The 14,790-nt window shown below is 39.5% G+C and overlaps 1 long non-coding RNA gene across 1 annotated transcript in view; it reads left to right on the forward strand.

Moving 5' to 3' along the window:
* The first annotated feature begins 317 nt into the window (after positions 1 to 317).
* LOC149315582 (uncharacterized) overlaps positions 318 to 14,790 on the forward strand; it is an 87,872-nt gene continuing 73,399 nt past the window's right edge. Inside the window, exons 1-2 of the long non-coding RNA XR_016280675.1 lie at positions 318 to 335; positions 7,627 to 7,767. This is a non-coding gene — a long non-coding RNA (uncharacterized LOC149315582). The remainder of the gene's footprint in view (positions 336 to 7,626; positions 7,768 to 14,790) is intronic.

The raw sequence follows: 14,790 nt of genomic DNA on the forward strand, positions 1-14,790 counted from the left end.
AGTCCTGCCGCCGATTGTCCCCATTTTTCTGACGCTCTGGGCGCCATTTTGTTTTTCAAAATGGCGGCCGAAGTCTCGCGTGACCTCAGGATGGCAAAGGTCACGCGAGACTTTGTCGCCATTTTGAAAAACAAAATGGCAGCGCCCATCTAGGAGGCCCGGTGCAGCCCCTGGAGCACTCCAACAGGGCTCCAGGGGCTGCAGTGGGCCTGCAGCAGGCTCCACCTCACCCTCCACCCTCCTCCTCCTCCTCCCTAAGAGCAGGGAAAGGAGGAGGAGGCAGAAGGAGTGCAGAGCGAGGGAGAAAGGGAGCCAGAGCCTCAGCGAGGCAAGAGGTTGGTTCCTTGGGGGAGGGGGGTTAGCTGGGTGGTGTTTGTGCAAAATGCCCTCTCAGCACCCTGTGGCTTCTCTGGGTTGACACAGTGTGCATGCTTGCTGCAGTTTATTTTCAATTGCATTTTAGTAATTTCCTTGCTTGTAACTTTATTATTAGTATTATTATTTATTATTACTACTTGCCCTGGGTGTTCTTTGTGCAAAATCCCCTCTCAATGAGAAAGAGGAGGAGAAAGAGGGGGAGGAGGTGGAAAGGTGAGTCATTTCAGGTCTGCCTTGGGTTTTTAAAAATATATAACACTTATTTTTGTTTTTTTATTTCATTATTTTTATTATTGCTTTTTATTGTATTTCATTATTTTTATTATTTATGAAGGTGAGACAGTGTGACTTTCCAAAGTGCTGTAACAAAGGTCTGCTGTAACAATGATAGTGGTGATGATGATGATGATGCTTCAGTGGAAGCTCCACCCCTGGCATGTGGCTCCGCCCCTGGAGGGTGGATGCTCCACCCCTGGTATGCGGCTCCTCCCCCAGAGGGTGGAAGCTCCACCCCCCGGCTTCGGCCCCGCAGTTGTCTGAGGGACAGCAACCTGGCCCCCGACTCAAAAAGGTTGCCTACCCCTGGTTTATTCAGTGTTTTTTTTAACACTGTTTATTCAGTGTTTAAAAAGCCCAGTGCATTTCAGCCACACTAGGCCTTTCTCAGGGGCTGAAAACAAATATAAATACACTTAAGATATAATATTAGAAAATCTTTAATATCCTAAATGTATTAATATTTGTTTTCAGCCCCTGAGGAAGGCCTAGTGTGGCCAAAATGCACTGGGCTTTTTAAACACCAAATAAACAGTTGACCATTTTACAGTATGTGGAACTTGTTTCCTCTTTGTTTGCTGCTTGGCTGCATGTTTTCAGTTTCTTACCTAAATTGCAAAATGGAAACAATTTTTTGATCATCTCTAAAAGACACAAACTAAATGATCATCACTGTAAAGTGAGTGCTTGATACCTACTGAGATTGGAGTCCATGCCCCATGTTATTTAAATGGTAGTGCTGGTTTATGAATGTATACAGATCATTGCTGAAATTGCTAACTGCTCTCAAGCCAACCCCAACTCATAGCAAACCTGTGGATGAGACATCTCCAAAACGCATTGTCCTCTACAGCTCTTCCTAGGTCCTGCAAATTCAGGGTGTGACCTCCCTGACTGAATGTATCTATCTGGCATGTGGTCTTCTTCACTTTCTACTACCTTCTCCTTTTCCTAGCATTATTTTCTTTTGTAGTGAGTCATGCTTTCTCATGATGTGGCCAAAGTAGAAAAGCCTCAATTTGATCATATTGGCTTCCAAAAAAAGATCAGGCTTGATCTGTTCAAGGACCCATTTGTTTGTCTTTTTGGTTGCCCATGGTATCTTCAGTACTCTTCTCCAGTATCACATTTCAAATTAGTTTATTTTCTTATCTGCTTTCTTCAGTGTCCAGCTCTCACATCTATACATGATGATGGGTACTACAATGACTTGGAGGATTCTAACTTTAGTGCTCAGTTGCTCCTTACGATCTTGTCTAGTTCTTTCATAGTTGTTGTGAAGGCTCTCTATGGTACCTCTCCACTCTTGCTAAGCTGGATGGGATCCCTTCAGGCCATCTTTTTATCTGAAAACAAATGTTGCTGCCACCACCCAATGCATTCTCCCCCACCCTTAGCAACACATTGGGACTTTGCTGGGGGATTCCACTGATACTTTCCCTTGCCAACTTAGGAAAGAGCTAGCCAAGCCAAGGCATATGAAAAGGAGTGCAAGGAGGCAGAGTACTTTAACGAAAAGCTTTCTTCTAGCTAAAGGAGGTCTAGAGCAAAAGACAGGCCAAAATAAAGCTGCTTTGGGTCACTTTGGAGGTATGCTGTTTAAATGATGCATGCATCCTGAGAGGCTGGAAGCCAAGAGGCTGGAGCGTAGCTTTGGTGCAATTTCTGGCCTCATAAGAGGGCAGTTAAGACAGATCTCTTCCAGCGAGTTTACCCTCCTGATCTCTTATAAGACATATTCTTCTACCACTTTGATCTAGATTGAAACATCTCTCTCCTCTTTCACTTTGATAGTATCATTTTTAATTTTTATCTATGTTTATATTCTATTGTACAATATTGCTGTTTTTATTGTTGTGATTTCTATTTGTATATTGTATATTGTATTGGGTTGTAATCCTGCCTCAACCCACCTTGGACAGGTGGGAAAATACAAATAAAATTATTATTATTATTATTATTATTATTATTATTATTATTATTATTATTTTATACCTCCAAAGTGACCTGAAGCAGCTTTATTCTGGAACGTTTGTCCAGGCCCTGAGTTACAAAATACAATCATTTCAGCCAAACTAGTAAAACAAATAAATCCTGACTCCACTGACTGGTACATGTTCCTAATCTTACTCACAGCTCAGATGGAATATGTAGTCTTTGAAGTTTCTGGATAGATGGGATCCTAGATTCCACTGTCCAGCTCCACCAGCTTCCTCATGCTCTGCTTCATGAGAGTCAGAGACCACCAGCCAAAAGGCAGGCAAGCAAACATATAGCAAAGACCTCACGTTTCATCCAGGCTTTTTACAACTTCTCTCTCAGAATCATCTTGAAGGTTCGCTCTTCTCCCCAACTGCCCATCTCATTGGACAGTTTCCATCTTATCAGCTGTGATGTAAACCCTCATTAAAAGGTAGCTCCCCCAACATTTAACCCTTTGTGATCTGGGAAGAAGGCTCTGATAAATGGAGGGACTCCCATTTATCACAGTTGCCCTTCCCATTCCTAGTCTTCTTCTGATTTCTTGATAAGAGTCTCCATTCTGATCAGTGTTTCATCCAAGGTACAGGAACCCTTTAACTATTTTAATTTCCTCATTGTCTAGGTTGTCCATTGAATAATATGGGGTTTGAGTAGCCACATTTTTCCCATCCATGAGGGGGCCAGAACTGAACCACCGCAGATAAGAAGAGCACACTGTACTTTCCTATATTTTATTCTTCCCTTTATTTTTAAGCAGTACATGAGATCTTGCTTCCTCAGATGTAACTACAGTGCTACCTCGGGTTACGAAATTAATTCGTTCCGCGGCGCCGTTCGTAACCCGATACATTTCGCAACCCGAAAAGGCTTTCCGTTAGCGCTGGAAAGCCGCTAGCCGCGCTTCGGATTTGAATTTCGCGCCGAAACGCGCCGAAATGATTTTCGTAACCCGAAAAATCTTTCGTTACCCGGAACAGTTTTTTCCAATCTAACTTTTTCGTACCCCGGAAATTTCGTAACGCGATCAATTCGTATCCCGGGGTACCACTGTATTACACAGTGCAGAGCTCCATCACCATACAGTGGGCCCTTGGTATCTGCTAGCTTTTGATTCCTGGACCCCCTCCCCCTTACCCATGGATATCAAAATCTATGGATGCTCAGGTCCCATTAAATAAAATGTTTAGTAAAATGGTGTCACTTAGAAAATGGCAAAGTCAAGGTTTGCTTTCTGGAAGTCATGAATTATTGAATCTATGGATGCAGAATCTGTGGATATGGGGGTCCAACTGTATAACATACTGCTTTCTAGAATGAAACTGCACAATTAAAGATTAAAGCAAAAATGCATCCTCTTTCCTCCCACACTACTTCTCTTTCCACCATTGATCAAGAAAATTATTTGCAAAATTAAAATAAGTTGTTTTGCCAAAAAAAAGGGGGGGGCCTTTTAAAATAAGTCTCCTGGGCTGCATGCAAAATTGCAAACTGACTCCTAATGTTCCTCCATCAAACAACATCCATCCTACCAACAGGTGACAGTAGGAAATCATGTTTGCAACCAGATAAGTATATTTCAGGATAATTGATTGCACAAGTAATAGCACCCAAAATGATTACACAGTGTGGTACTTACAAAAATAATTACAGTTCTGAAAATCAAAATTAATTTGTACACTCCTGCTGCATTTTTAAAAAGTTGTTGACATTTCATTGTAGTGCTTCTAATGAAATGAAAATTATTAATAATTGTTTGTGCTTAAGTGTGACAAATGTCATTTAAACTGGAGATGGGGAAGTGTCACATAGGGCATTGCCAGGCAGCAAAGCTTGGCAGCTTTTCATTCAGAATCATCTTCAAAATATCATCTGCCTTAAGACCAGTCCTGTCTGAAAACAAATTAAAAATGCCAAAATTCCTTTAAAAATCCCTTTGCTGCCTATACAGGGCCATAATTAACTCTTTATTTTTCTCTATCACACTGTTATATTTGATTAGAGACAGAGACACAATTTTCAGGTTGAAAAATCTATGTGGGCAATATGCTATGGGTCAATTTGTTTGGTGACTTAACCTAAAAGTGATAATGGGGAAGGGGAATGGGACTGAGTCAATTATATTCAGTACTGTAATTCTTGAAGCAGGTTGATTTTTTTTAACAAGTCAAAGACATCATGTAATATATGAAGGCTTCACCAGAGAGCATTTTTTATTTGTGCAGGTCAGCCTTCTCTCGTCTGGTGCAGTTGTGATGTTTTCCCTTCTCAGTCTTTTCGCTAAGATCAAGTGTAGTCCAAAGTATTTCAGTGACATTGGGAGAGGATGGTAAAAGTTCCTATAGCCATGAATCTCTCAGGAAAACCAGGTGATGGTAGTAGTGGTTTGGTGATGGTAGAAAAAAAGAAGAAACTTCACTCACAAACACACACACACACAACCAAGGAAGATCCTGAGAAACAGCACAATATAATTTTTAATGCACATGAGAATGTATGGCAAAGATCCTACATTAGATCCTTATAGCTTAAATCTTTACATGTGGGATTATGCATTGACTGTGCTACACCACTTGTTTTAAATGACAATATTATACAACTGAATCAACATAGCCAAAGTGTACCTAGATACACAACCAAATGTGAAATGGGCATCCATGTAGATTTCAATGAATACAATGTGCAATGAATACTCCACACCTGTCTTTGCTCCTGCAGTCTTAAACTGAATTCAGCCATTCAGTATCCAACAAAATACTTCTACTCTTGGGGACTTAGGCATGCATAAAACATCAAGATGAGGCCCATTTTCATTGCCTCTAGGACCACCAGTTGCTATGTGTACAACTATCTATAGATAGAGTGAGACTAAAGTCACTATCCATTGTTAGTGGGACATTTTATATAATAATTGTTTGATAAAAAAAAAAAAATGTCGAACCACTTTTCCCCCAAAAAGGAAATGGGATATGAAAACCTAAATCAATGCAAATTCACATGTATAGAGGGTGGGATTTAGTCTAATTTCTCACCATAGAGTTTTTAAGGTAAACTATGTTCAGAGGTTGTTTACACCATGCCTTCTTGTCTGCTGAATTAACAAGAATTAGCTACAGTGTCATTGCCAGTTTGAAGAAGAGATGCTCCATCAGTGTCACTACGCAGTGCACTGTCTTCTTGCCTAGGGATATGGGGAACTTCACCTGAAAAAAGAGGATCCAAACAATTATTGTCCAGTTAGTCTGACATCTATACCAGGAAAGATTCTAGAGCAGATCATTAAAAAGAGAGTCTGTGAACAACTAGAAGGCAATGCCATATTCACAAAAAGTCAACGTGGATTTCAGAGAAAGAAGTCATGCCAGACAAATCTAATCTCTTTCTTTGATAAAATTACCAGCTTGGTAGATGAAGGGAATGCTGTGGATATAGTATATCTTGATTTCAGTAAGGCCTTTGACAAAGTTCCTAATGATATTCTTGCAAACAAACTTGTAAAATGTGGGATTGACAAAGTAACTGTTACATGGATTTGTAATTGGTTGACTGGCCGAACCCAAAGGGTGGTCAACAATGGCTCTTTTTCATCCTGGAGAGAAGTGACCAGTGGGGTCCCACAGGGCTCTGTCCTGGGCTCAGTGCTATTCAACATATTTATTAATGACTTGGAGGACAAAATTGGGGGCATACTTATCAAATTTGCAGATGACACCAAATTAGGAGGAGCATCTAATACCCCAGAGGACAGGATCAAGATACAAAATGACCTGAACAGACTAGAAAACTGGGCCAAAGCTAACAAAATGAAATTCAACAGAGAGAAATGTAAGGTACTGCACTTAGGGCAGAAAAATGAACTGCACAAATATAGGATGGGGGACACCTGGCTGAATGAAACTACGTGTGAAAGGGATCTTGGAGTCCAAGTAGATCATAAGTTGAAAATGAGTCAACAGTGCGATGCGGCAGCTAACAAGGCCAATGTGATTTTAGGCTGCATCAATAGAAGTATAGTGTCTAGATCAAGGGAAGTAATAGTGCCACTCTATTCTGCTTTGGTCAGGCCCCACCTGGAATACTGCGTCCAGTTCTGGGCACCACAATTCAAAAAGGACATTGAGAAACTGGAGCGTGTCCAAAGGCAGGAGAACTAAATGGTGAAGGGTCTGGAAAAGATGTCCTATGAGGAACAACTTAGGGAGTTGGGGATGTTTAGCCAGGAGAAGAGATGATATGATAGCCCTATTTAAATATTTGAAGGGATGTCATGTTGAGGAGGGAGCAAGCTTGTTTTCTGCTGCTCCAGAGACTAGAACACGGAACAATGGATGCAAGCTCCAGGAAAAGAGATTCCACCTCAACATTAGGAGGAACTTCCTGACAGTGAGGGCTGTTCGACAGTGGAACAAACTCCCTCGGAGTGTAGTGGAGTCTCCTTCCTTAGAAGTCTTCAAACAGAGGCTGAATGGCCATCTGTCGGGGATACTTTGATTGTGATTTCCTGCATGGCAGGGGGTTGGACTGGATGGCCCTTGTGGTCTCTTCCAACTCTATGATTCTATGATTCTATGATTCTACTGCTGTTGACCACCAGCTTTCCTTCAATAATTTATCTGATGCTCTCACCTCAACTATCAGTTCTTTTCTGCTGATGTGACTGATTTACCCTGAAGACGACAAATGTATGAAAGGAAAGTCTGAAGCTGTAAAGTGTGTATAGTAAGAACACAGAATAGGAGAAACATGAATCAGGGAATGGGACACTTTCAGTCAAATAATTGGAAAGTGTTTAACTCTAGAAGCAACAATTTAAGAAGAAATGGGGTGGCATTAATAGTGAGGTATAACGTACCAATAGCAGTCAGGTGCTACAATGCAAAACTGAACCAAACAATATCAACATCTAGAAATCAAATAGACTATATATTTGTGTTTGTTTTTTTTGTGTTTTTTTGGCAGAACATACATTATTTATTGTTCTCATCCATATAGCAAATAAAGAAAGCTATGAAAGAGCAGCTGAATAATGCAGTGGCAGAGGCAGAGATCACCACCCCTAGCACACTACCAGCAGAACTGACCAGAAACCCCAGGCTCACCCTGAGTATGATTTGGGCCAACTGCACCATGCAGGTAAGGGTAACACAGTCTACTCCCCTACCTCTGGTGTATTTTTCAGCTTTCCCTCCATTCTGACTCTTCCTTTTCCTTGTGACAATCAACAATAAAATTAAATGTGCTGGATATCAGGCCAATAGACTAGATATTTGGCAACAGAAAACAAATGAATTTCAAAATAAGATTAAGAGAAGATTTTGGCGAATACCATACAATGATAGTATCAAAACTGGAATAAAGCTAAAGAACAACATTTAATCAATCAAATTACAAAATATGACCTAAGCAACATTTGTGAAGAATTTAAAGACCATGTAAAAAACAAAAAACAGATGTGCATTAAAAGGCTTAATGGATTGTGAACCAGAAGAGTTGTTGATATAAACCAAGGACATTATGAGTAAGAAGGACAGAAAAGCCTTAATGGATGAATATCTTCAAACAGTTAATTGCAAGCAAGAAGCAAAATTAAAAAGCTCAAATAAATGACCTGAATCCTCAATGCAACTGTTCTGTGACCTGTACATAGAGAGAATTATTATAATAAAGAAAACTATTATAGTATTCAGTGCAAAGAAATAGAAGTACACAACAAAAAGGGAGAACAGCAAATCCTTTCCCCAAGATTTGAAAAACCAAAAAAATAAATAAAAATAAACCAAGAATAAGAATGCTGAACAATCAACAGAAGAAATCATTACATGGTCAGAAAAAATATATGAAAGGAAGACAGAAGTGATACAGTGAAGAAGTACAGTATACTGAAGAGAAAGAATGATAACAGATTCATTTTAAAAAGCCTTTTAACAAAGAACCTATAGTTTTAGAAAGTGAAGTGGAAATTGTTCTCAAAGGAAGAAATAAAACACAAGTAACAGATGGAATCACTACTGATGAAAGTGAAACAGGCATGGTTCCCTACCCTTATCTGTTTCTTTTCAGGGACCTGTGGTTCTTTAGTAGGTCATCAGTTATGCCATACTTGTTTGGAGATCCCACACATCCACTCTCTGGTTACTTGAGTTTCCAATTCAAGGGCAACGGCATTGTCCAACATCACTACCAGGCTAACATCACTACCTCCCTTAATTGATCTTCGGCATGGCAGTTCCAGGATATTTAATATGGGAGAATAAATAGGAAGTCTTACAATCTTTCAAGTTATTTTATTTGTAGAATCATTTCAAGATAAACAGTTTCCACTTTCCTCAGAGGATTACAACATAACATAACTAGGCACACAGCATCTATTTCATACAATCTGTAAAAGAGCTGTACATCTCTACAGGCACCTGTTATAGATCTATAGCAGACGTTATTCAGCAGATATTATTCGGCATTACAGCAGATAAAGAATTTATCTAACTGAAGAGGATTTCTTCCTCTGCTACCAGAGTTCACAGATACAGTGTTCAGAAATCAGCCTGAGTGGCAGCTGTTACAAACAACCATAGCTGCAGTCACTGGGCTGCTTAGCTTCTGTCTCTCTGAGACCTGCTTTTATATTTTATCTTGCGTCTCCTTACCTATTGCTCAGCCTGTCTACTGACTGGAATCTTTATCTGAGGCTGATATATATTTGCCAATCAGATAAAAATATTTCCTGGTCTCTCCTTTCTTGCCTACTTGCCACACACATCCCTCAGCTTTCTGATGCTAATGACTTAACACCTAATTTGGACTTCTTGTACAGATCATTCCTCATCCATCTAAAGACATGTTTTACTGGTGCTTTTCATCACTATTTATTCTGGAACTGCTGATTTTGTCAAGTACCAATCAGAGAGGTTTTTATTGGTCTTTTAAAAAATAGTCATTATTCTTCCAGTTATCTGTGTTTTGATTTTTGTTTTGATACATTTTTTAATCTTTTCTATGGATGATGTTTATAGTTCAAATGTCTAACTGGCTAACGATCCAGACACAGAGCGAAAATACACCTGATGTATGTTCTAACCTGTTTTTTATTGTTTAATTGTGCTTTAACTTTTGTATCATCTGGATTTTTAACAATGTTTTTTTAATCATTGTAAGCTACTTAGAGTCCCAGACTGGGGAAAAAAGGTGGGATAGAACAGCATATACAACAAAAAATCTTTTAATCCTTATTCTTTATCCAATGTGTCTTTATGGTTTTACAAAAAACAAACAAACTGTGTGTTGTCGAGGTTTGAGTGTTAGAGTGAGGGCTCAAGTGCACTGCAGAAACAAATGCAGTTTGACACTATTTTAACTGTCATGGCTCAATGCTATGGAATTCTGAGATTTCTAATTTTGTGAGATATTTAGCCATCTCTGTCAGAAAGAGGAGGTGCCAGAACAAAATCCCAAGATTCCATAGCACTGAGCCACAGCAGTGTCAAACTGCACTATTTTTGCAGTGCAGAGGAGCCTTAGGACTCTGAAGACCAGGTTTCAAAGCCCCACTTGGCCACAGAAACCCAGTGACCTCAGGCAAATTATACTCTCTTTGACTTAGAGGAATGCCATCTGAACAAATCTTGCCAGGAAAACCCCATGATAGGTTTTTCTTAGGGTCACCATAAGTCAGAAACACTACAACAAAAATGATGATGATGATGATGATGATGATGATGATGATGATGATGATGATGATAATGACATTTATTTCACAGCCTTACAGTTGCAAAATATACAAAATGTAGCATCTATTTTATAACTAAATTTAAGGACAAACGTTTAAAAGCAGATTATTGCTAGATATTAAGAAGACAAAACTAATGACCATAGATTTACATAGCTTGAGAGAGGATGATGAAGGCATTGAAATTGTTAAAAGGTTTTCTATACCTTGGCTCAGTCATCAGTCAAAATGGAGACTGTAATCCAGAAATCAGAAAACTAAGGCCTGTTACAGACTGCCAAAATAATGCTGCTTTGGGTCTCTTTGGAGGTATGCTGTTTAAATGATGCATGCATCCTAAGAATCCGGAAGCTGCACCAAAGCTGCACTCCAGTGCTTAGGAATGGAGTGTGGCTTTGGCGCAACCTCCGGACTCTTAGGATGCATGCATCATTTAAATAGCATACCTCCAAAGAGACCCGAAGCAGCTTTATTTTGGCAGTCTGTAACAGGCCTAAGACTTGGAATGGCAGATATGAAAGAACTAGATCACATCCTGAAGTATAAAGATAAATAATTAAATAGAAATAATTCATGCCACAGTATTTCTGGTGTCTATGGGTGATTGTGAAAGTGAAGAAAACTGATGGGAGAAAAAACAACGCATTTGAAAGATGGTGATACAGACAGCATGAACCTCAAGAAGACAAATAAGTAACTTGAAGCTAAGTTTTTTGTTGGGTTTTTGGGATATGTGGCCATGTTCTAGAAGCTGACTTGATGATGCATGGAAACAACATATTTTTTTCCAATATCATATTTTCCCTATGACTATGCCATCTGTTATATGGACTGGACACTGTCAGTCTGCATATTTGTTTATCAACTAATTTTTCATACACCCTGTAATAGGCACTGGTTTCAATAGCCATTACTGATAATAAATGGCCAAGTATATGCTTGAAATGATTTGACTATGATGGCGATGGCACCACTGCTAATTGAACATCCACTTACTGGCACAGCTGTCTCTCATTCTTTTTCTATCTCTCTCTTTATTAAATTGTTGAACAACTTACTGTTGGGTTTAATACAGCTTACTAGTCGAGTTGTATTTTTGTAACTCTAAGGCAGACCTCTCACAGGGTTTTTTTGATGCTTAGATCTGGTGTTGTGATTTGCCCAAAGTCATCCAATGGGTTTTCATGGCCAAAACCTCATCTTCAGAGTCATAGCTGACACACAAACCACTATATCACTGTGCTACACTTGCTGCAACATACAGTCTTACATAGTGTACACATATGAGACAGAGAACTAAAAGAGATATTTGTACGAAAACTCACTGTGCCGTCTTAATCTAAAATAGGAAGAAAATGTAAATTGAGAATTTCCCCACATCACCTCTAATTTTCCAGGGTATTTTATGCAAATAGAAAATGGAACTATCATTTGCATGGCAGTGGGCCTTGCATGGTGGGAAGGGTCCACCTTGCCATTTCTCACACTAAGCTCATTGTGAACCTGAAATAAATGGTTGCTGTAATATTGCTGGAAATAGCTCCACTGGTAATTGGATCAAAATCCCTAGTATTTTATTATCATCATTAACATAGCACATTTAGTAAAACGTTTCTGCTTGGCTTTGTTGTTGTTGTTTCTGTATTTTTGTTCCTTAATGACTATATAGATCCTCATTGTTTTTTCTTTTTCTTTCTTGTTTTGCATTGGGAAAATAGTGAAGGATCTTTCTCTTCCTCCACTCTGCACTCCTGTAATTAACTTCTGAACAGCTGAGATGGCAAGAAGCCTATCAATTAATCAATATATTCTTGTTTTCACTAAGTGCCAACTGAATAATATTTGCAGCTGTACACAATGATGACGTGTTGTACTGAAGGAACTGGCTCAGGTCCATGGCGATTTCCAAAGGAAGGCTCCAGTTTTATACAAATCAAAGCTTCTCACAATGAAGGCCTTATTAATATTTCAAAAGTTTTCCTCATTTATTCAGAGCTTATTCTCAGGCCCTGACTGATGATAAAACAGGAGCTGTAGATGCCTCTCAGAATGTAGTGCCGTGCCTGGGCTGTGCATAGAAAATGAATACATCTCTTCTCCCACAAGCTGCTGTAAATCTGAGGGACATATTGGCAGGCATGAATTGAAGAGCTTGAAGCCAGCCAGCCTTGCTGTAAATGTGTCTGGAAGACAGAAAAAAACATAATGAGATATGTGGAATGCTCTGGGTCAATGCAAAGCTTGGCTTTGGGATTTGTGGAAACCTGGTCAGGACACTGTAACTGAAACCACTTCCTTTACCTAGTGAAGGATGAAGAAGGAAGCATTCAAACGATACAGGGCTGCAAGGTCAGGAGCACTCCAAGGCTAAAAGCTGAAACCTAGGCCATGTCTTCACAGGCCAGTTACTACAGCTTGACATCTATGAAGGAACTAGACAAGATCCTGAAGTGTAAAGATATATCATCAAATATATCATTGATATATTATTGAATCCTGAAGTATAAAGATCTATCATTAAATAAGCCTAAAGTTAGGATTCTCCATGCCATCATTTCTGTGTTCGGTTGTGAAAGCTGGACCATCAAGAAAGCTGATAGGAAAAAAACTCAACTCTTTTGAGATATGGTGCAGGAGAAGTTTTCTGTGGATATCTTGGACTGTAAAAAGGCAAATAAATAGGCCCTAGAGCAAATCAAACCTGAATTCTCCCTAGAAACCAAGATGACTAAACTGAGACTATCGTATTTTGGACATATCATGAAAAGACATTACTCAATAGAAAAAAACCTATTATGCTTAGCAAAATAGAAGGCAGTAGGAATAGAGGAAGACCACAGTCCAGATGGATAGACTCAGTCAGGGCTCAGGTAGATAGGTCTAAAGAAGTGGTCAGAGGCTGCTCCTGCCCTGATGATCATGGTCCCAAGGGTGCTCACCACCACAGTCCTGAACGGGCTGTGAAAAGGAGTGGCAAGAAACTGCTCCTTTCGCGGCTGATTTTGGACCTTGTTTGGTGGCCCCAGCATGGCTTCTGCTTGGCCTCAGAGCGATCCAAGGTCATGCATCATGTACAGGTATCGGCCCTGGATTGGCTCAACAGTGGTCTTTTTGGATCATCTGTTCGGAGCCTCAAAGAAGCCAAGGCCTAAAGAGGGCTGTTATTGATAGGATGAAGAAGCTGATAGTAATACCTGTTTGAAAGTGGAACATGCTGCCTTGGAAAGTGGTGGAGGTTCCTTCTTTAAAGCTTATTAAACAGAGGTTGGATTGTCATCTGCCGGGGGGTGTTTTGTTTGTGTAGTCCTGCATAGTAGGGGGTTGGACTGGATGGCCCTTGTAGTCTCTCAAAACTCTATGATTCTATAATGACTTGAAGATTTCTCATTCATAGGTTTTCAATATGTGGAAGTCAGCTTGACAGTCCTTAGCAACAAATCTTGGGAAGCACAGTTCAGGCAAATCCAGTAGATCTTTCTAAACCAAAATGCTCCATTCATGACCCAAATCCATATGTCAGGAAGTCCTATATAACATAATTGTAGCACAAAGGTCCAAACCAGAAATAATCCAGTCTGAGACCGCTTTAATTGGCCTGGCTCAGTGCTAGGGAATTCTCAGAACTGTAGTTCTGTGACACATTTAGCCTTCTCTGTCAGAAAGCTCTGGTGCCACAATTAACTACAATTCCCAGAACTCTCTAACATTGAGCCATGGCAGCCAAAGTGATCTCAAACTGGATTATTTCTGCTGTGTGTCTTGAACCTATGGTTCCACTTTAACTGCCATAACTATGGAATCCAGAGGTATGTTGTTTGGTGAAGCACTGGATCTCTTCGGCGGATAATTTATATTCCCCTCTGTAAACAGAAAATCCTAAGATTTCATATGATGCCATGGCAGTTAAACTGGAATTGTAGCATTATAATGGTGTAGTGTGAAAGAGTCACAGAATTCCATTGGATGGAGTCATGGAAGTTGTATCAAATAGAAATAACAGTATAGTTTGAGTACACTCTGGGATGAAATACAACTCATTAATGTAAAAAGCCAACTCCAAGGTTAGGTAAACTTTTGGTCAGCTGTTTCTGTGTTTGAGGGTGATTAATATTGAGTGTTCTTTCACTTTCATATGAAGAAATGGTGACATTACTGTACTGTTTGCATAATTAAACTTGTCCAGCATTATAGTCCCACTCCTTCCTCATCAGTATGATAAACCTTCATATAACATTTACAGAGATCTAATTTGAATCTCTCTCTCTTCATCATTAACAAGCCAAAAAATGAATCAAAATATTTCTGTTCAATGAAATGGAAGAAAAAGATTTAGAGAGAATTTAACTTGTCTTTATACAGAGAAATGAATGAGTAATTTTTAAAGATTCCACAAGTGAATTCATTTAAGCAATGTACGATAAAGGTCAAGGCAG

The sequence above is a fragment of the Sceloporus occidentalis genome, unplaced genomic scaffold (assembly GCF_023333645.1).
Source record: "Sceloporus occidentalis isolate IW3139 unplaced genomic scaffold, rSceOcc1.0.p SCAF_3, whole genome shotgun sequence".
NCBI classification, from domain to species: domain Eukaryota; kingdom Metazoa; phylum Chordata; class Lepidosauria; order Squamata; family Phrynosomatidae; genus Sceloporus; species Sceloporus occidentalis.